The 22,443-nt window shown below is 47.2% G+C and overlaps 1 protein-coding gene across 2 annotated transcripts in view; it reads left to right on the top strand.

Annotated features, from left to right (window-relative positions):
- The first annotated feature begins 14,354 nt into the window (after positions 1-14,354).
- Positions 14,355-22,443, top strand: part of Fam53b (family with sequence similarity 53 member B) — a 106,800-nt gene continuing 98,711 nt past the window's right edge. Inside the window, exon 1 of one of the 2 annotated variants that reach the window (XM_042701370.1) lies at positions 14,355-14,427. The gene's annotated coding sequence lies outside the window, so the exon portion shown is untranslated. The remainder of the gene's footprint in view (positions 14,428-22,443) is intronic. The other variant, XM_042701371.1, reaches the window with a different exon arrangement.

Here is a 22,443-nt window from a genome sequence, read left to right as displayed (position 1 = left end):
TTTGAAGCTAGTATGGGCAGGAAAGTCTATGAGATTCTCATCTCCAATAAAGGACTCAGAAAAGGCCAGAAATGGTGCTGTGGCTCAAGTGGTAGAGTGTTAGCTTTGAGCAGAAGTAGCTCAGGCACAATACTCAGACCCTGAGTGCAAGCCCTAGGACTGGCAAAAAAAAAATTTTTTTTTTTGAGTAGTTAGATATATATTATTTGATTTTCAAGTTTTTAAATATATTTAGTCACATGGGAATGGCCAGGGGCTCAACCACATCCCTAGCCCAATATGTTATCTTAAAGCATCAGTCTAATAAAATATGCTTTTTGTATGAGTATATTGGGGCATTGAGTTTGACAGAAAATTGGAGTGAGTTTTTGTTGAAAGAACACTACATGGGACGTGTTTCTTTTATTTTTATTCATTCTTTTTCTCTTTTGAAATATGGAGCTAGTAAAAGGGAATTGTCATTCTTCTTATAATTTTAATACTACTATGTTAGCTTCTTAAGGATTGAATTAACAACCAATGGAAGATCCAAAAATGTCTAACAAACTAATATTTTCAAAGAATAGCAGGCTGACAGAAACAAAAACAGGTCATTAAATGTCTCTAACTTAATGAAGTAAGCTATAAGTCCATCATTTCTGTTTAGTATTTCAAAAATCGTGCAAATATGTAACAGCATAATTACACAGTTACAAAAAGGAGTAGTGAGTTATGTAGGAACTGATGTTTTCTGTGGATAAGTAGTTGGAATTGTCATTTTATTTAATCAAAAGACATTTATTTTGAGGAAACTTGTTTGAAATGCAAACGAGATTTCTCTGTGGAGCCAGTGCAGAATTGTTCCTTTTCACCATGATGTTATTGCTGCATAACAGGCCACTTCTGTGTGTAGGAAGTGCGCCTGCAAGTCCAAAGGGAGTTGAGGCCTGATTGGGTGGGCTCTACCAATTAATAAATAGAAAGTGTTCAGAACATTTTGTTTTAAGCCAGGTGCACAGTTAAGAGTTACTTTTCGGGATTGCAATTTATGTATATGAGAGTCAAACCTGACACTGCTCTTGGCAGCTTGACTAAAGCCATTTTTAAAATATGTACAAACTGTCTTGCATTCTCCACCCCTAATTACAGCAGCAAAGAACTTGCCTTTCTTCATTTGTGATGGGCATGCAATCTTGTTTATTCTGAGCGAATAATATGCTTTGGCTTACTATTTTTTATATTCCTGTTACACTGTAATCGAGTACTGCGTGTTGACCTCAATTCCTATTCATCTAGGGTATAGTAGAAACCTTATTTTTTTTTTTAAGGATCCTACATTAGTAATTGAGTTTTTGTATAGCCTTGAAATAATTTTTCTTAAGCAAGTATACAAAGAAATTAAATATGTCTGCTTAATGTTATGACTGTGTTTTTTTAATTTTATTTTACAGATTGTTATTTGTATATGTGTGTGTCTGTCTCTCTGGGGCCTGCCTACATTAAGAAAATGTACAAATGGAACAATCAGTTTGTCTCCAAGAGAGGGAACTTTGATTTGATTTCCTGGTTTTGCCTCTCTGAGCTAGAGTCTCTATGCTGCAGAGAAAACCCTCTGCTTTGAAAGCAAGGGACCAAGTGTCTTGTGTTCCACAGTAGTAACCTCTTCAGCTAATTGTAGGCGGGCGTGGATGGGCTCTGAAAGCAGTCTTGTCCGGTATGTTTTACTGGAAAAGCTCTGCTGTGATCTAGAGTGTGATTGTGGCAAGTGAGGTGCATACTAAGTTTAAAGACAATTGCACAGTGGACAAAAATGAGAAAATTCTTTATCATTTCTTTTGGCTAGGCAGGAAACAGAGATGTCCTTAGATGGAGGGGGTGTGCAAGAGCATGTTTTATTAACACATTTAATGGAAGAAAATTAATGCTAATTTATTCTTCATACACACCATGCAATTTGTTAGAAAAGTGGAAGAATAGTTTGAAATTCTTTAGTCAATTGATGAATTCCTATGTTAGGAGCATAGAAATGAAACTCAACATTAAGCAGACAAATACCCAAGCCCACAGGCTACATAAATGCTGAATAAAACCAGCTCTACAATGGAACTCTGAAAAGCAACGGGTAAGAAGCCTAATGAATGATTGAATATGACCTTAGCAAAATCCCTGGAGTGTTGTTGAAAGATCATTCATTTCCAGCTTAGATGTCAAGATGGGCTCCCAGAATAAAAAGAGCTTGAGTTGGTACTGAGTTTTAAAACCTTTATAACACAGTGCATTAGACTGAGCATAAAAAGGGCTTCTCTAGCTGAATTTTGAGCTGTTAATATGTGGACCTATAGTTTAGGCTCAGGGAAACCAAATGAAAAAGAGGAATAATTTCTCAGACACGAATGTGTCAATATGCTACTTTTATGGAAGGGAACTTCATATACTGGGATGTATAGGCTGGCAGAATGTACGTTTCTCACCATTGTGAGAAAACTTATATCCAAGCCATCAATTGTGCCTTAACCTATTTGCAAATTACTTGGCCTAGCATATTAGAGGAAGCTATAAAAAAATCCAAATGCACATTTTTATAATTTTGAGAAGAAACACTTTTCTCATTTTCCTAAAGAGATGTTAAACTCTTTCATGTTATATTTTTCCTTTTTTTTTTTTGGTTGGTTGCAGGGCTTGAACTCAGCCTGGGCGCTGTCCCTCAAGTTCTTCGGCTCAATGCGAGCACTCTACCACTTGAGCCATAGTGCCACTTCCTCATGTTATATTTTTATTAACAAATGATGAGTGGTCTTTATTTTTTTATGCACGCCTGCTGGAAGCTTTCTAAGAAAAGAGAGTCTTGTCTCCATTTTCCCAATGACAAACATTTACACATGAGCCAGCAGTTAACATAATCTGGATAATATCAGTGTAATTTAGAAGGAAATAATAGAAATACTGTGGTTGACCAGCAGAATTATGAACTGTATTGCTCACCATTGATGTAGATAAAGCATAGTGTCAGGGATGGTAGCAGAATACAACCATCACTGTGTTTCTTAAGCTGTTGCCTGCTGAGTGCTTCACAGAGGAAGGACTGGGGAGGAAGAGGCTAAATATGGAGGAGTGTGGGTACTGCTGTTCACATTTGCCTCCTCACCCCTCTGCTAATATGAAAATGTCAGGCCTTTTGTTCCCATCTAATTTTAGTACATCCTGGTGAAAAAAAATGATAAGATGATTTCCAGCCATGGGACTTTGACGGGCGGGGTGCAGAGAGGAAGAGTAGAGGAAAGAGCAGTTTATATCCCATATCCGTCTGCCTTTCTCTGACAGCATCTAGCTCCTGCTGTTGATTTTGGTAATGAAATAAATTCAGATGCACTGAAGCAGTGATAATTAGGTTTTCCTTCCACGTCCTCAATTGAAGCCTAGTTGGAGACTTGAGTGGGGAGAATCATAATATATTTAATAAAGCATACAAGTCTGAATTGAAGAGCTGTGTGCAGGTTTGGAAGAAAAGCCTGAAGTTGTGAGTGGGAAAACTTACATGTTGTGTTATTTCTAACTAGAATGTTTGAAATCTATTTATGTTTCAGTGAAACAGTTTTTATATGTTGTTTTGAATGAGTAATATTGGTTGATTTTCTTTTTTTCTTTCGGTTGTGGAGCTTGAACTCTGGGCCTGGGCGCTGTCCCTGAGCTCTTCAGCTCAAAGCTAGTGCTCTTCCCCTGGAGCCACAAGCACCACTTCCTTTTTTTTTTTTTATTTTTTTAGAGGAGTGAAACAGTCAAGTTGGAGCTGCTTATCCTCAGCAGGCCTAGAAGGAAAACTGGTCTGTAAGGAGAGCCAGTGGGGTCAAATGGTAGATAATTTAGTCTGTTTAAGAGATTGGGTAGAGGGCTGGGAAAGTGGCTCAGTGGTAAAGCGCTTGCCTTGCATGCATGGGGCCCTGGGTTTGATTCCTCAGCACCACATAAACAAAAAGAAGAAAGCCGAAAGTGGTGCTGTGGCGCAAGTGGTAGAACGCTAGTCTTGAGCTGAAGAGCTGAGGGACAGCGCCCAGGCCCAGAGTTTAGGCCCCACAACTAGACCCCCCCAAAAAAAAACAACCAAAAAAGAGATAGGGTAGAATTCCATTTGGATTTCAATGCAAATTGTTTTGTTCTTATTTAATCAAGGAGTAATTAATTAGATTAAGCTAAAAGGGCAGCTCCAAGTACTTGATCTCATCTTGAGGTAACCTGTTTCCCAGAGATTTGTTCACTCAGGAAACTAGGTTTTCTATTTAAATTTCTGTATGATGAAGATGCTATATGTAAACAGATGAGATGTGCGTGCGTGTGCGTGTGTGTGTGTGTGTGTGTGTGTGTGTGTGTGTGTGTGTGTGTATGTGTGTGTGCCAATACTGAGGCTTGAACTCATGGCTTGGTAGCTGTACCTGAGCTTTTGTGCTCGAGGCTAGTTAGAGCACTACCACTTGAGCCACAGCTCTACTTCAGGCTTTTGGAGATAAGAGTTTCATGAAGGGCTGGGAAGGTAGCTCAGTGGTAGAGCGCCTGCCTTGCATGCATGAGGCCCTGGGTTCTATTCCTCAGCGCCACATGAGGAGAAAAGGCCGGAAGTGGCGCTGTGGCTCAAGTGGAAGAGTGCTAGCCTTGAGCTGAATTGCTGAGGGACATTGCCCAGGTCCAGAGTTCAGGCATCATGACCTGAAATTCCCTGCCCAGGTTGGCTTTGAACCATGAGCCTTAGATTTCAGTCCTCTGGAGTAGCTAGGATAAAGAGAGATTATTTTAAAGTCCATTTGACTAATGATTTATAACAAGTGAAATAGATTATTTTCTTCATTCCCTTCACTTTATAATTACAGATAATATGTAGTTTTTTTATTTTTTATTGTTTTTATTTTGTTATTTGCCAGTTCTAGGGCTTGAACTCAGGGCCTGGGTACTGTCCCAGCCTCGTTGTGCTCTACACTAGCCCTCTGCCACTTCCAGCCTTTTCTGTGTCTGTGGTATTGAGGAATTGAACCCAGGGCTTTATGAATGCGAGGCAAGCACACTACCACTGAGCCACCTTCCCAGCCTCTAACATGTAGTTTTAAAAGAACCATCAAGTGATCTGGGAGTGTAGTTTAGAGGTTGATTACTTGCCTGGTACGTATGAGGCACAGAATTTGATCCGCAGGCCTAGAAAAAGAAAAGAGAAGGCAAAAACTGGAGTTTAAGGACAAATACCAAAGACATGGTGTGTGTGTGTGTGTGTGTGTGTACGCACGTGTGTCAGTATACTGGTATACCAGTATACCAGTATACTGGGGCTTGAACTCAGTTTCAGCCACAGCCCTACTTCTGGCTTTTTGGTAATTTTAGGTCTAGACTTTGCTTGTGTGTGCTGGTTTCAAACCAGAATCCTCAGATTTTAGCTTTCTTTCTTTTTTTTTTTTGGGGGGTCCTGTTGTGGGGCCTGAACTCTGGGCCTGGGTGCTGTCCCTCAGCTCTTCAGCTCAAGGCTAGCTAGCACTCTACCACTTGAGCCACCGCGCCACTTCCGGCTTTTTTTTTTCTGCTTACGTGGTGCTGAGGAATTGAACCCAGGGCCTCATGCATGCAAGGCAAGCGCTCTACCACTGAGCCACCTTCCCAGCCCCAGATTTTTAGCTTTCTGAGTAGCTAGGATTCCACACTTGCATTTAAATTTTTTGTTTTTTTGTTTTGGTCAGTCGTGGGGCCTTTATTTTGGGCCTGAGTGCTGTTACTCAGCTCTTCAGCTCAAGGCTAATGCTCTACCATTTAAGCCACAGCTCCACTTCTGGCTTTTTCTGCTTATGTGGTGCTGAGGAATCGAACCCAGGGCCTCATGCATGCAAGGCAAGCACTCTACCACTGAGCTACCTTCCCAGACCCAATTTTTTTTTTTTTTTTTTTTTAATTAAGCCAGGCGCTGGTGGCTCAAGCCTATTATCCTAGCTACTCAGGAGGCTGAGATCTGAGGATTGTAGTTCATAGCCAGCTTGGGCAGGAAAATCCGTGAGACTCTTATCTCCAATTAACCACCAGAAAACTGGAAGTGGCGCTGTGGCTCAAGTGGTAGAGTGCTTGCCTTCAGATGAAGAGCTCAGGGCCAACGCCCAGGCCCAGAGTTCAAGCCCCAAGACAAATAAATAAATAAATAAATAAAATTATAGTTTTGGCTAGGTGCTGGTAGCTCATGCCTGAAATTCTAGTTACTAAAGAGGCTGAGAGGTTTGAAGCCAGCCTAGGTAAGAAAGTCAGTGAGACTCTTACCTTTATTTAACCACCAAAAAAAGCTAGAAGTGGTAGAGCACTAGCCTTGAACATAAAAAGCTCAGTGACATTGTCCAGGCCCTGAGTTCAAGTGCCAGGTCTGGCACAAAACAAAAGAATCCCAAACTTTGCAGGGCACCAGTGGTTCACGCCTATAATCCTAGCTACTCAGGAGGCTGAGATCTGAGGATCGAGGATCAAAGCCAGCCCGGGCAGGAAAGTCTGTGAGACTCTTATCTCCAATAAACCACTAGAAAACCGGAAGTGGCGCTGTGGCTCAAGCGGTAGAGCACTCACCTTGAGCTGAAGAGTGCAGGGACAGTGCCCAGGCCCAGAGTTCAAGCCCCATGACCGACCAAAACAAACAAACTTAGTTTTTTTTGGGAAAAAGTCATTTTCCTTTTTTGGATTTTAGTTTTCCTGTATAAATTAAGGGCATTGAATAGGTGATTTTATTTAAAAGTTTTTTTTTTCTTTTGCAGCTTAGGTTGTCATAATATACTTATTTAGATTAGGTGGGTAAAACTATATTTTTAACAGTTCTGGGGGCTAAAGTTCCAAAATGGTGCTAGCAAGTTATGCTTCATCCAGAAACTTTCCCCCTTAGCTTGTAGGTGGCTGCTCTTTCCCTGTGTGTTCACATGATCTCTTTGTGCTTGGTAGGGGACGAGGATCAGGACAGAGGAGGAAGGAAGGGAGTGGGAGAAGATAGAGGAGAGAGTGGAGAGAAGGGGAGGGACAAGAGTGTACAAACTCTCTTGGGGCCTCCTTTTATATAAGGGCACTAATTCCATATGGAAGACCTTTTTTTTTTTTAAATAAATTTTTTTTGGGTCCGGTTGTGGGCCCTGAACTCTGGGCCTGGGTGCTGTCCCTCAGCTCTTTAGCTCAAGGCTAGCACTCTACCACTTGAGCCACAGCGCCACTTCCGGCGTTTTTTCTTTTTGCTTATGTGGTGCTGAGGAATTGAACCCAGGGCCTCATGCATGCAAGGCAAGCACTCTACCACTGAGCCACCTTCCCAGCCCGGAAGACCTTTTTGATCCTTTTTTTTTTTTGGGGGGGGGGTCCGGTTATGGGGCCTGAACTCTGGGCCTGGGCGCTGTCCCTCAGCTCAAGGCTAACGTTCTACCGCTTGAGCCACAGCGCCACTTCCAGCTTTTTTCTTTTTGCTTATGTGGTGCTGAGGAATTGAACCCAGGGCCTCAGGCATGCAAGGCAAGCGCTCTACCACTGAGCCACCTTCCCAACCCCCCAGGAAGACCATTTTTTTTTGTCAGTCGTGGGGCTTGAACTCTGGGCCTGGGCGCTGTCCCTCAGCTCTTCAGCTCAAGGCGAGCGCTCTGCCACTTGAGCTATAGCGCCACTTCTGGTTTTCTGGTGGCTTATTGGAGATAGGAGTCTCACGGTCTTTCCTGCCCGGGCTGGCTTTGAACTGCGATCCTCAGATCTCAGCCTCCTGAGTAGCTAGGATTACAGGCGTGAGCCACCAGGGCCCAGCTCCCCGGAAGACCTTTTGTAAGCTCATCTGAGCTAATTACTTCACAAAGGCTCTCCTAAATACCATCACATTGAGAGCTATAGCTTATTATATAATTTTGGGAGGAAATCAACATTGAGTTCATAATCCCTGAAATCAATTTGAAATTTAATGAAAAAACCCTACAAAGTAGATTTCTAGTATAAATGGGGACATCACATACTCTATTTGCTAAACATCAGTTGTAACTTGATGTCTCCTCAACTAAGGTATGTGTATATGAAAAAAAGTGTGTACATGTAGTACAATATTAAAGGCAATCAGATGAGCGTCTTTCAATCTAAAGGAAACATTGTGAATGCTTTTTTTAAACTTTAGATTTGAATGATTAGCAATAATTAGTTCTGATATACATTGGATAATCCAATTTGTATTTATTTGACCATGAAGATGAGTTCTCCAATAAACTCAGAAATTTGTACCTTCTTGTTTATACATAAAAAGATTTAAGATTAAGACCGGTAAGGAAAATGCTGGTAACTGAAGCATCTCCCTGATGTGGTGGTTCTTCTTTGCCCAAACACAAACATGTACAGCTGCCACTCCTAATTGACCCAGTCCTACTCTTAAGCTGAGGGAGAGAACATGAAAGGACCTTGAAGTCATATGCTACCTGAGGTTGACCTTCCTGTAGATTATTTTGTATGGCTCATAATGATGTTACAAATATTCAAATGGCCCTTAGCAGCAAAAGGTTCTCTACCCCTGCTCTGAAGTCTAGAAATTGCTCGAATGTCATTTGTGGGTCTGCCTTTTTGTACCCTCTTCCTTGGTGGGCCATTACTGATTGTCTTGTAACTGCTTATCCTCCAATAAGACCCAAATAGGTGCAGGTTGCTTGCAAAGTACCCAAGTATTACAGATACTTGGTTCAGCTCTGTTTCCCTTGCATGCATTTCTTAGAAGCACCTTGCTAGTAGTGGAGAGAGAATCTGTGGTACAGACTCTACTTAATGGGGTTGTGAATATTAAGTGAGAAAATAAATGTCTTAAAGCAGTTTAACATGATTTCTAATGCCAAATATTCTTTCCTCCAAAAACCCTTTTTCCCCTTTGAGCTAATAGGTTGGCTTGTTCAGGATTTTACCCACAGTGCCACTAAATTAATGCATTCAATTCCACTGGAGAGTATTTAACAGATATACTGCTCAGGAGGTGAAGAAATTCTCAGGCAAATATACAGGGCAAATATATATGTTCTTTTCATATTGCTCCTACGAGTGGCTCTATATATTGGAATCAGAGACTTAATTTTTTTTTTTTTTGGTCGGTCGTGGGGCTTGAACTCTGGGCCTGGGTGCTGTCCTTCAGCTCTTCAGCTCAAGGCGAGCGCTCTACCACTTGAGCTACAGCGCCACTTCCGGTTTTCTGGTGGTTTATTGGAGATAGGAGTCTCACAGTCTCTCCTGCCCGGGCTGGCTTTGAACCTCGATCCTCAGATCTCAGCCTCCTGAGTAGCTAGGATTACAGGCGTGAGCCACCAGCGCCCGGCGTTCAGAGACTTAATTTTTTCCCGATTTTTTTTTTTTTTTTGCCTTGCTGGAACTTGAACTCAGGGTTTGGGTGCTGTTCTTGAGCTTTTATGCACAACGTTAGCACTTTATCACTTGAGCCACAGCTCCACTTCCAGCTTTTTGATGGTTGATTGGAAATAAGAATCTCATGGACCTTATTACTCAGACTGGCTTCCAACCTCTGTCCTCAGGTCTCAGTCTAGGATTACAGTGTGTGAGGAGCTAGGATTCAAGGTGTGAGCTTGAGCCACCAGTGCTCAGCTTCCTGCTGTTATTTTAAATCCAAAAGATTCAGTCTTCAGATTGAGCATTTAAGTTCTGTGAAGTCACAAACCATACCTAGTTTTCTTCTTACCTAATGAAAGTGAAATTTTCAGTTTTAGTGGAATAGGTAGGATAGAATAGTTGTAAGCATAGCATTGGAGATGAATTAAAAATAGCTTTTTTTTTCTTGAGGTAATGACTTATATGGCAGAAACTCAACAGAAAATTAAAGTCTGTGCTTGAAATTAAGTAATATGTGAATTCTTCTAAAGCATAACTCACTTAAAAAGCAGTTGAAATGGCTTTCATTTGAAGATGACAACAGACACATTTAATTTAGTCTGGGTGTACAACTGGAATCTTTTCTAGATTTAATTAAACATACAGCAATGTGAAAATGTTGGCACTTCGTTTTAGCTGTGGTTTTTGTGGAGGAGTCTTTAACTCCAAACTGTGTTATAGGTGACTACTGTGTTTGTGATAATGGAGTTCACTTCCCTAGAGATAGCACATCAGGCTGATGCTTTTGAACCTCAGTGTTAGAGTAATAAAATCGGTTTGATGAGTCTTCAAATGTTATTAACTGAATGTAGATAGTGAAAAGACTTTATTACGCGTTATTCTTTTGACCGTGCCTAAATCTTTCAAGATTTTCATGTATTTTGTGCAACAAGAGTAGCTGCTACTAACTCTGAAAAAAAAAACAACAAACAAGGTGATACCCAACTGAAAGAAGTTTTTACTGTCACACTGTCCTTTTTAGCTCACTTTGCCCAGAGCTCTTCTACCCACTGACTTGCAAGTGTGACATTTGCTGTTCTCGGCACCTGCCAACTTGGAAGCCAGGGTTTTTGCTCAGGACGCAAGCTTACAACCCACACTCTGATGCACAATGCCATCCCAGCTGGCATGCTTTCCTACCTCAGTGGTGCTAGACATTCAGTTACATGAGCTGATTTCAATAGTCATTCCTCTCAAGCTGCTTCCAACTTTTATGTTAAGGGAGTGAGATTGGTATCATTAAATTCACTACTTGCTGTGGTTATTTTTCAGTGGAAAAAATTGTCTGATTCTCTGATCAAAAGTAATTTTTCTTCAAGAACCAAGTACTTCTTTAAAAAGATTAAAATGCCATCTATGTGTCCTTATATATTCATAATTCTTGCCAAAGCTACAACTAATTTTCATCAGTGGATAAAAAGAATAGACAGGAAAAAACAGAATTAGTGTTTCTAAGCATGTTAGTTGTCATTTGACATAAATGTGGGAAACATTACAGAACTTACTTTTCCTGCATATGAAAATTGCCCCCATGTTAGCTTCAGCTTTTTGGTGTCTAGCTCTAGCCAGAAGCCTTCCATATTTTTCCAAAGAAGTATATTCTGCCTACTTGCTTTCTGTAGCCAATCTCTTTGAAACACTTCAGGTGGATTTGGTGATGTCTGTCTTCTCATACTCTATTATGAGCAATTTTAAAAGGTTTTGCTGGAAAAAAAGGTCTTTTCAGATGTAGAGAGAACAGTGTGAAATGTGAATGACTGGCTTTTTAATACCACAGTTGTGACAAAGAGGCAATGGCTTTTAGAAGCTGAATAAAGGGGTTAATACACATGCATCTGCATACTGCTGTTGGGCCCAGTGTATTAACACATTTGACATTTGTTTAGTTCACTTTGTTGGCCTGAAAAAAGTAGCACGTCATTCTCTCAACCCAGTTTATAATTCGTAAGTGGTGCACTCTTAACAGCCATAGGTACAGAGAGCATTGGATGGAAGAAAGTGAACTACATTTACTGGCTTTGCTCAAACTTCCAGAGTAGCTCTTTGTTATTCACATTTAATCTGTCTCCAAAGGCATAAAAAAATAGGCACTGTCTCAGACACTCCTTGGTACATATCAAAACTCAACCTTTACCCTTCTCTGCATAAATGTGCTTAGGTGAATACTTTTATTAGCTTGTTGATACAAGTTATAGTTGGTTACACCCTTTCTTAAAAAAAACACACCCTTATTGTCTCCTGTTGTTTAAGAGATTCATGCTTGGCATAGGGAGGTCTAACAGTGGATACTCAGTTTAAACCTCCCAGGCAGTGTTGAATGGATCCACGAGGCATACCATGCACACAAGCAGTCGTTGGGGTGGGGGTGGGGGGGAAGCCAAGAGAGCCCGTATTGCTATGCTTTCTCCTAGGCCTCATGTTGGTCTTGCAGTAAGAGTATGTAAGTAATCCTTATATTTCTGGGGTGTCCCATGGCCTAATCAGGTTAGTGTTTGTCAAAGATAATGAAAAAGTTACAAGTGATCATTTCTAGATTTGTTGATTTATTCCTAAATTGGCCTAGGAATTTGAGTTTAGGTGTCTGGTTGTGCTCTAAATCTGGTTCTGATTTGGTTGATTGCTTAGGATTGAACAAAGGTGGACAGTTTAGTTTCCCTCCCCTTCCCCCAGTTGTTGCTTTTACCTAGTTTGAATTCAGAGTGTTGACTGGGTTTATATCTACTTTTCTAAATTGAGCAAAACTTTAATAAAACCACCTTTTGGGGAGTTTTTTTTTTTAAAATAAAAAGCCAGTCTTGCATCATGTAGGAAGGGCCTCCAGTGTGGAAGACTTGGTGGCCCAGGCCTTACGGTATGGATTTTTAGCCTTCCAAGGTTCAAAAGTAGAAAATGAGGATCTATTCAGTGGCTAGCACAGCTCCTTAAGTAGGAATTTTAGTTCTAGACACTGTCAAGAAAGCCTCAAAACCAGAAAAACAGGCTGCTTTGGATTGGAAAGGAGGTGTTAGAGCTAAGGAGCTGCCCATAACCCCCATCTTTGGAATTTGGTGAGACTAAAATCGTCCTGGAAGCAACAAGAATAATGGTTGCAGTAATTGTTTCCAGGCTTAGGACCCCTGCATCTTGTTTTTTAAGTTGACCTGTAAGGTGACCCGATGAACTAGTAATTGCAGAAATAAACTGAGTGTTTGCCAGCAGGAGTCACTCTAGGCCTCCTAATAAAAAGTTAGTAAATTAAACTATATCCTTGAAGCTCTCAAGAGGCTGAGGTTATAGATGCTGTGATATGATGGCTTTAGGGAAATGCTGGGACTTTTTTGTTAAATGTAATGGCTTTCTCAGGTTTCCCCCTGCGCTGCGCCTTCCCCTTTTGTTCTTTCTTCTAAAATTGGCCCCTAATAGTGTGCATGTATGAAATAGGGTCTCCATATGCAGCCCAGCTGGCCTCATGATCCTCCTGCCTCAGCCTCAAGACAGCTGGGATTATAGGCATGCCCGAACACACTGGCTTCCTTAATGTGTTTGTTAAATGTGATGTATATGAATGGAAGGATATCAATATCTTAGTATTCTGGATATTAGCCCATTTTGGCTTCCTCAGAATGAACTGATTATATCTACATCATTCTTTTTTTTTAATCAATAGACTCAAGGTGTTTCTACTGATGGATGTCCAATCCTGATCTTGCAGCAGCAATCTCTAGAGTGAGCAGGAGTTAGTGTGAAATGAGATGTTAGCCGTGCTTTTCTGAAAAGAATGGGTCTAGTGTGATGACAAACTGAAATATTTCAGCACTAGCCATGAAATATAATAGTTTCCCAAGCACACACAAACTGAACAAGTTAATTGTTCATTGATGTTTGATACAGGGATTGAAACATTGGATTAAAACCAATTAAATGTTCCTAGAAGCAACAGAAAAAAGTTTCCTGATTTATGAATGGGACCATTCAAATGGCGCAGACACAATCCATGTCAAGTAATGAGGTGTTTTGTTTTTTAGGCAAAGCAGAACACAAAACAGGCATGGAGCGTTCTTTTTTAAAACCTTTGAAAACAAAAAAAGTCTCCTTTGGATAGAAGATCAATAAAGCCGGGTGCATCAGCGGGGGGGGGGGGGAAAGGGGGGGGGCCGCGGGGAAGGCGGTCCCCTCCCCCAGGTGAGCCGCCCGCCGCTGCGCCCGCGCCTCCACCGGGCCGCATTCCTGAACTTGGGTCAACTTCCTCGGCCACCGCGGGAAGCGCGCTCGGCCCCTGCTTAGCAACGCGAGCCGCCCTCCGCCGGGTCCGCGGGTCTGGACGTGGCGTCGGCGGCGCACATTCCTTTATTCCGAGGTCGCCCCGCGTTAGGAAACTGGCGCCCCCTTCTCCCCGAGTGACCCCGCGGCCGCCGCCAGGTCCTCGCCGCGGCGCCCCGCACGCCGGGAACGCGGGTTTCGGCGAAACCTCCGCCCGGAAACCCGGAAGCGGGGCTGTGCACCCACGCGGCCCGGGCGGGGGGCGGGGGCGGCCCGGAGGGTCTTGGCCTGGGGGTCGGGGCGGGGAGCGGGGCGGGGGTGGGAGCCTGCAGCCGCGGCGGCTCAGGCCCGGGGCCCCTTCCCGCGTGCAGGGGCCCTGCCGGCGCGAGCTCGGAGCGGAGCGCGGCTCGGCCGCAGGACGCCCTGGGCCCCGCCGGCGGCGCGCCGCGCCCCCTCCCCGCCCCTCGGCGGCTGCGCGCTCCGCTCCCTCGGCCGCCGCCGCCGCCGCCGCGTCCGCCGCCGCTGCCGCCGCCGCCGCGCGGCTCCTGCACGCCGCCGCCGAGCGCCCGGGCCCCGACGCCGCGCAGCCGGCTGACTTCACGCAGTCGCGGTCGGGCGGCCCCGCGGCGGCGGCGGACGCGGGCGGCCCGGCGGGGCCGGTTAAAGGGACGAGTTGCGAACAGTTCAGGAAGTGACAAGTCGATTTCCTCCTCGCCCGAGCCGCTCGGTACAAAGCGCTCGGCGCCGGCCGGAGAGCGCGCGCGCGGCGGACGACTCGGCGAGCGCCGGCGGTGACGGCGCGGGGCCCGCGCCCGGAGCGCCCCGCCGCGCACAGTAAGCGACCCGGGGCCCCGCCGAGGTCTCCGCGAGGGCGCCGGGCGCCAGCTGCGGGGAGCCGGGCTCGCCTCCCACCCCGATCGCTGGTTCCCCCCTTCTTCCCCCTCCTCGTTTCGCGTTCGCGTGGGGTCGGGTGCTTTCGGCCGGCCGGAGTCGCCCGAAGCCGGCGTGAGACTTGTCAGTGCGCGCCGGGGCGGGGGACCCTCCCGCCCTCCGCTGCGGGGAGTCTGCGCCCCCCCCCCCCCCCGGGCCAGGCCGACCGGAGACCGCTGCGTCCCGGAGTCCCCGCGCAGCGTCCCAACTTGAGCTGTTCGTGGCAGCGGCGGAGGCGCCGAGCCCCGGGAGCCGGCCGGCCCCGCGAGCCCCTAAGTTCCGCACCGTTTGCAGACAACTCTTTTGTTCGAGGAAGTTTGAACCCACTACCCCCGGGATGCGGGCGCGCCGCGGCGACCCCCACGGGCGCGGGAGGGGGTGAGGGGCGCCCGGGCCCGGGAGGGGGCGGCCGCGGGCCGGGCCTGCGGGAGGGGGGCCGCCGCGCCGGCGCGGCTCCTGCACATGGCGAGGCGGCCAGGAGGGCCGTCCGGCACTGGCACCCCGGCCCGCTCGCGTTTTTTTTTTTTTTTTTTTTTTTTTTTACCGGTCTTGGACTTGCAACCCCCTGGGGGTCGGATTCCCGCTCGCGGGTGGAGGGGGGTGTCTCTCGGTAGGGCGGGGGCGAGCGGGGCGAGGACACCCCGAATCCAGGGAGAGTGTGGTTTGCGTTCCCATGCCCCCCCCCCCCCCCCCCCCCGCCCCGCATTCGCCTCTTCCCCTCTCGGACTTGGGAAACAATGCTCGAGGTGCGGGTGGGCGCCGGAGCCGCGGCGCGCGGCGCGGGCTGGCACGCCGGGGCCCCTCGCCACCCGACCCCCGGTGCCAGACGCCCTCCCTCTGACCGCCGGGGTTCATTAACACGTACTGTACTTAGTACCGCGGCGAACAAAGAAAGGCTCTTCGCAGCCTTTGATGAATGGGATTCTGCCTCCTATAGGCCACACTCCGAGTCTTCGCATGGTGCAATCCGGACTCGGAGGTGTTGGGCCAAGGGGCCCCCTGTGGCCGGTGGCATTCGGGTCCCGGCCCCTACGCTCGCCCGCCCTTGCACGGGCTGGTTGCAAAGGGAGCCAGGCTGACGGTTGGTTCCACGGGAACGAATGTTTGTTGAGTTGTTGGATGGTGGAGGGGGGAAAGGGACTGTTTTCTGTTGACTATGCTACGCGAGTTGGAATGGCATTGTTTATTGGCCCGGGAAGCCAGGCGAAGCGGCTTGTGCCGCTTCAAGATATTAGCAGACTTCCAAATGACATGCGAGCATATGCGCTCCCAGCAGCCCCCACCGGCTGCAGGGGGGATCCTTCCTCGCTCCAGATCCTGGGCGCCAGATTTAGAAGAGGCCACCTGGTTCGAGGGCTTGGGAGAGGACTGGAGGCAGCCCACCCATGAAACTTACTCTGCCTGCCCTGGGGCCAGGTTTTAGTTTCATTTTAATTGATCCACTTAAACAGAAATTGATCTCAGTTACGGTTTGGGGACTGAATTGCAGGTCTGGAAGTTTCTCTTTTCCTCCTCAGCTGTGTACTGGATAGGTAGAAAGGGCCCCCAGCTATGGGTGATAGGACCCTGTTATTGGGAGAAAGATGGGTCCGGCGTTCTGGATGGGTGGCTGTGCCTACCTGGGCTGGCACAGGCTCTGTGGACTGTCACCTGTGCTGGGGCATGGTGAGGGAATGGTGGGTCTTGCTTTCAGGTTCCTGTTCCAGGCTAGACCACGTAGGGGAACACCTGTGTTTTTCTCTCAACTATTCATTCAGAGAGCAAGGTAATTTTAAGATCAGGCCAAACAATTTTTGCCCCACGACTTCCTGTCTCCCCCACACACCCCAAGGTATGTGATTTCGATGTGTGACCGTTTTAACATCAGGATGAGGTATTACATAAAAGCTTGCAGAAGTGGACCAACACGTTCCAGCCCTGGCAGATGTAGTAGGACCTTTCACTGTTCTGATTAATCTTGTTTCGAATCACTCTATCCTTTCTGTGTTCACACTAGGGTAGTTGGTTCATTGTATCCTTTTAGAAGTTTTGAAACTCCTTTGGAAGAGTTCTAAGATTTTTGTTGTCTTCATGTGACTGCACTTAGCTGTTGGTGTACAGGGAATCCTGGTATTATTTCCTGGGCTCTTGGTCTTTCTCTTGGCTACCCCAACTATCCTCTGGACTTCCCCTCTCCATCGTGCTGTGGAAGCCTAGTGGGCTGGATGTCCTTTAAGTGGGTCTGGTGAGCAGGCGCCTGACCCATGAAGGAAGCACAGGAAAGGCCAGCCTGCTCTCCTCCCTTTCAGGCGGCTGGAGAGGGTGAGCCTTGCCTAAATACGGGAGCTGGCAGCAGGGAGCGCTGCAGAGCTCTTAAAAAAAAAAAAGCATGTTCTTGTCACCTCTCCCCCCCCCCCCCCACTTCATCCTTGCACACTGCCCGGTGGGCTCACCTTCCCATTGTTCAGGTGAAGTTTTATCCTGGCATTGACTTTCTGGAGTTAAATCAAGCACTGAATGGAAACTTTCTTGTTCTTTCCAGTAGGAAAAAAAAAAAGACTGAAATAAGCAAATACTCAGGTCAGCACAGCCCCCATCATTACCACCAGCATGCCCCCCTTGTGATGTGTAATAAACCTGCAGGCATAATTTGTTATGGAATATGCCGATAATACAAGCTTCAGTTTTAGATGGAAACCAGATGTAGGGGACTTTCTAATTGATTCAGCAACTTGGGGGGTGCAGGGTGGTGGGAGGGAGAACTTTAATAGATGAGCAAACCTCAAAGGTGGTTTGCTTTGGTTTTAAGTTATGAGGAGAACCCCAGTCTCCACTGTTCCTGAGCTTTTGGCCGCTGAGCTTCTGCTTTGCCCCAGCTGTCCTTTCTGTCAGACTCCTCCTCTCTTGAAAGAACAGGTTTGTTGCCAGTGTAGAGCACATGGCTGGGTCCGGCTGGGCTCAGTGCAGCTTGGCTCTGTGGGCTCACTCCTCCTCGCCTTGTCCAGCTGCTGCCCTGGCCTCCACCCCAAGGCAGGGCCTGGTGGAGAGGAGCTGCTTACAGTTGCTTAATAAATACACTTTTTCAAAAACCATTGATTCCCCTCCTCTGATTCATCTCTATTTCTTTCCTGCTTCCCTCGTGACATTGAGAAGCTTCTTTCTCTACCACAGTGACACCCTTGTCACTTTCCAGGTTGTGGACAGCACTAGAATGGCGGACCCTTTAACAGCAGTTAATTTGCATGCTGGGATGCTGGGATATGAGTTTTGGAAACAGACCTAGAGGCTTAGATATGCTGATGTGCTCTGAGACTTGCTTAGAAAATTTCTGTTGGTTAATGACCATACTACTGAAAAGTATGTTCAAAGGCAGTTTACCATTTCCTAGGGTTCTTCTGATGGTAAAGTTAATTTTCCCTGCATAACAACATTGTTTTAAGGTAACTTCTTTGATGCTTAATCCAGATCTCTTGTGTATCTGGTTTTGGGGTCAGGGTTTGGGCTTTGTGCGGTTTGGGTTGTGGTTTTGGTGATGTCTGTCTTCACTTTAAGGAACCTGGGTCATCAGGGGCCTGGAGTCTTGTCTAAGAAAGTTCTCTGAAGTTCTAAGCCATGGTTGCTGTGGTGGCTTGGGATGTGAGGGTTCTTTGGGGTGGGGGTGGGGATGGGGCTTGGCTGCCTGGTTGGAGGGGGGTAAGGGGGTGTGGCTGAGAGCTGAGAGCAAGAATATGTTATGGGCTTTCTTCTCTCCCCCCCCCCCCCACCTCCAGAAGGGAATGGAGATGCTTGAGCTTTTCTGAAAAATTGATATGTCCTTGGCTTTTTTTGGAGGGGGGAGGGGTGTTGGTAAATGCAGGTTGACTAAGAGGGGAAATACTGATGGGTGGATCTGAAAGCAGCCTCTGAATGAGAAAATAAAAACACGTTTGAAGGGCTCTGGAAGATTTTGCATTTCAAAGGGTCTACCGCGTAGACTTTCACATCACGTCAGGGGTTACAGAGAAGTGTGACAGGCACCCCGCTTCTTTAACCCTTCTCCCTCTGCCTGCCATGGGGCTGCTGGGGAAGCCCCTCTGTCTGTCTGCCTTTTGCATGGGGGATGGGGGCGGTTTGTCCAGAGCCTCCAGGAGGGAACATGGAAACCAGAATACCTCAGAGGCATCTTCTAGCCTCGGGAGGAAAGGACTTTTTCCACGGTACCCTCTCAGGAGGGCAAAAGCAAATCAATTCAGTAAACAGCCCATTTGACCCCAGAAGGCAGCCAGTGGCAGGCTAACTCCTGACTCCTCCGCTTGTACACAAAGAAACACACTGTGTCCGCCCCCCTCCCCCCCACTGGTGTGGTGTGGTTCCCAAGGGTGCAGCCCAGTGTGTGCAGGCTGTTCCAAACTGCCTAGCAGCACCCGGCTTTGCATGCACTCGAATTCTCCACGCTAGCTGAAGTAACAGTGGGAGACGCTGAGACTCAGAGAGGCCAGGTATCTGGTCCAAGGTTGCACAGCTGGAAGGCAGAGGGGAGAGTAGCACTTTCTGGGTCTGTCTGGCCCTAGAGCCTGCCTGCTTTCCATACACTAGCCTCTTGATCTGTTCGAGTGTGGGAAGATAGAGGCACTAGGTTCTGTTTTATCTCAAAGCATAAATTTTGTTTAGTCTTGTTAACACTGCAGGGAAACTTAGAAATTTTTAACGGCCTTTTCTCCCTGCCTCTCCCTTTCCTGTGGGTTTTTTTTTTTTTTTTGAGTGATTCAATTCTGCGTCTTCTGCAGGACCAAATGGAGTCTCTTAACTGAGGAGACTGAGATGTTTTGCTTCATCCTTACAAAAGACAGATTCACAAGAAAATATAATTATTCCCAGTGACCTTCTGGGGAGAAACAGGAACTAAACCTGGCAGCTTGCTAGAAGCATCTCCATTTATTCAGGTTCTATTTTTCATTCACGAGATTGTTGAGAGGGTTCTCAGCATTGTGTGTGTGTGTGTGTGTGTGTGTGTGTGTGTGTGTGTGTGTGTACATTTGTAATCTTGTTGTCTGAAAGTAAATTATGTTGGGTGCTTGCCACCTCAGGTTTGTGCAATATCACATTCTGTTTACATGCTCAGAGTGATCAAATAGCTAAACACAATTGTACAGCTTTTAGTGGGGGAAAACTTGGTGCCCCTCAGCCAGGGCTGGGCAGAGGCCCTATATTCTGTCTCAGAAAGCTAGTGGTTTGCAGGGCTTTCCTGTAGCGGGAGCCAGGCTGCCCTTCGAGGCCTGCCTGCCCCTCTCTTCTTTCCTTTCTATCCCTAAAGAGTTTCTGGGGGAGAACTGGCTTTCTGGAAGATAGATAAGTGGATCTTAATCCTGGCTACACGTTAACATTACCTGGAGAGGTTTAACAATAATTCTGTCACCCAGGGTTATCTAAGACCATTATTACATCACAAGCTCAGAACAGGGAGGGCCAGCACTGGTACTTTCAATGTTCCTGAGTTGATTCTTTTATCCATACAGGACTGAGGGCTGAGGGCCGAACAGCCCCCATAGTACCTCGCTTTCCTTGGCAGGGGATTAGGGCCTTTCTATGTAGGAGTGGAATTTTCCATTGTTGCCATCTTGACTGAAGGAGGACCTGAAAGGTACCCGGTCCTGGGCGGGATGCCTGCTGTGACGTCATCTAGACGTCCTGTGTTTTTCTGCTGGGCCAGAGCATGGGCACCCGCACTGCCGTCTGCTCAGCATGGCCTTGAGCCACCTTCTCTGCCATTGGAGAGGGCAGGTGCTGCCCAGGCTGTGTTTCTAGGGGCATGGGGGGTACTCATGCAGCTACCTCCTCTGCACCAGCTTGTCTGTTCCCTTCTCCCCATGGCTCTCCTGGTGAGAGGAGGGGGAGGAGGAAGGTGTGGTTTGGGTTCAGGACCCATCTTGGTGAGTCTTCCCACATGACCAGACTTTTTCATTGGGGTTTGCAAATGAGCATCAAACTCTGGCCACCTGGCTGAACTCGCCGCTCAGAACCGTCCTCCCACAAACATGCTTGAGATTACATTTCACAGAGTTGGCCAGGGCCCTGCTGATATTAAAGCCCCAGAGCAGAGATCCGACTCCCAAGGGATGATAGGACTCAATCAAGGCTACGTGCCAGTGCTCAGAGGGGTGGCCTGCATCTCCTGAGTCCCTGCATACTGCATTCTCTACTTGGTCCTGGTTCTGTCTGCAGGTCAGTCTGCTCCCCTAGCAGGAGAACTGATTCATCTTGTAGTCTTTTAGCCGAGGGACACACGCTCAGTCATTCTTGACCTTCCTGCCTTGCCCTGCTCTGCCCCTCCCCCTCCCCTCCCCTCCCCTCCCCTCCTCTGTCTGTCAGTCTTTTTGTAGTGCTGGGATTTGAACAAAAACCCTTATGATTGCCCTGGGTCTTTTTTGCCCTGGTTCTGCCCTGTACTGTAATTCTGCATGATGAAAAGGATGTGCCACTACACTCAGTTTTTGTGTTTAGATGGGGTCTCTAACTTTTTGCCTGGGTTGGCCTCAAGCCATATAGACTTATTTTGTTGCTGAAGGCATTGCTACTCGGAGGAATCAACTGTCCTGCCTAGGGAGAGTGTTGTTGGTACTTGACCTTGCCCCATATCCTTCCCACCACACTCTGCACAAAGGCCGCAGGCTTTCTGCTGCAAGTGATAAATGCCATCCCATGGTTGCTGTCTGATGACAGCTGCCTGGGGGCCATGCTGCCACCTCCAGAGGGGCTTGGGTAGCCGTGTGGCAGGCCTATTGGGTAGGACTTTGATCTCCTTGAGTCCTGGAGCCCTGCACGAAAGAGGGGGCTTGTATGGGTTCTCGGTGCTGCATTTTCCCTGTCTAACTCCCCGCATAGAGGCCACCCTCCTAGGCTGCCCCCTGACCGAAGCATCAGGTGCTTTGCCTGACAAAGCCCAGCCCCAGAGGCCTGGCTGCGGCTGGAATTCCCCTTGCTCTGGCATTCAAGTTGGCCAGGGGCCTGGGAGTGGAGGGTGTTTCATCTACTGCCCTGGAGCAGTTTCTCTGCATGTTTGGAGGTGGAAAGATGATGTCCTCTGCAGCCAGCTACCTCTGTGCCCAGGCGAGGAGAAGGGGCCTGTCTCCTGGGAAGCAGCGGCAGCAGATTCTGTGGTTCGAAGTCTAGAGAGGGCAGAATGCGGGGGAGATCCCCTCTGCTGTGGCACCTGGGGCTGGGTCCTGGGAAATACCCTCCTGCAAGATCTGTCTTGTGGTCTGGTGATGACTGGGGTGGGGGAGGGATCACACTGCCTACTTGTACCTTGCTGGGCCATTTCCAGTGTCCTTAGGACAGTCAGGTGAGAGAGCCTGTGTAATAAGCCCCCCCTCCCCCCGCCCACAAGACAAGGTACCATGTGTGTGGGGGAATATGAGAAAATAGATGCCCAGCAGGCAGAGGTTTTTGCCATGAAGTCCAGGGCAGGCTGCATGCTAGCAGCCTTCTCACAGGTGCCTGGAGAACTGATTGTATCATGGAAGAATTTGGACTGGAAGAGGGGGTAAAACCCAGGTCTGGATCATTTCTAGTAAAGACTGCACTTGCCCAAGCATGAGAATCTCTGGGTTCAAATCCCAGGCCTTTTGTTTGCTTACCTGGTATCTTTGAGCAAGCAGCTGTCCTCATCTTGCTCATCTGGAACCTGACCAAGCTGATAACACTCAACCCATGTGTCCAGGGCTCTGGGTGACCCCGGGTGGGGCCATTTAGAGCCCAGTGGACATGAGTGGCATGCTGTCAATAGGTGAAAGACACAGGATAGAGCAGAGGGAACTGACACTTGGGCTGAGCTCAGCTGGACGGGTCAGAAGGGAAAGGCAGGCTCTGCACACTCAGCATTCCCTTTCTTAGAGGGCCTCCATTTTCTCAGGAGGAAGGGATGACAGTACGTGTGAGAATTTAGTTTGCAGCCTATCCTTT

Source organism: Dipodomys spectabilis, unplaced genomic scaffold (assembly GCF_019054845.1).
Source record: "Dipodomys spectabilis isolate Male_0828 unplaced genomic scaffold, ASM1905484v1 ptg000289l, whole genome shotgun sequence".
NCBI lineage: Eukaryota > Metazoa > Chordata > Mammalia > Rodentia > Heteromyidae > Dipodomys > Dipodomys spectabilis.
Note: the sequence above shows the minus strand (reverse complement) of the source record. Positions and strands in the feature narration are given on the sequence as shown.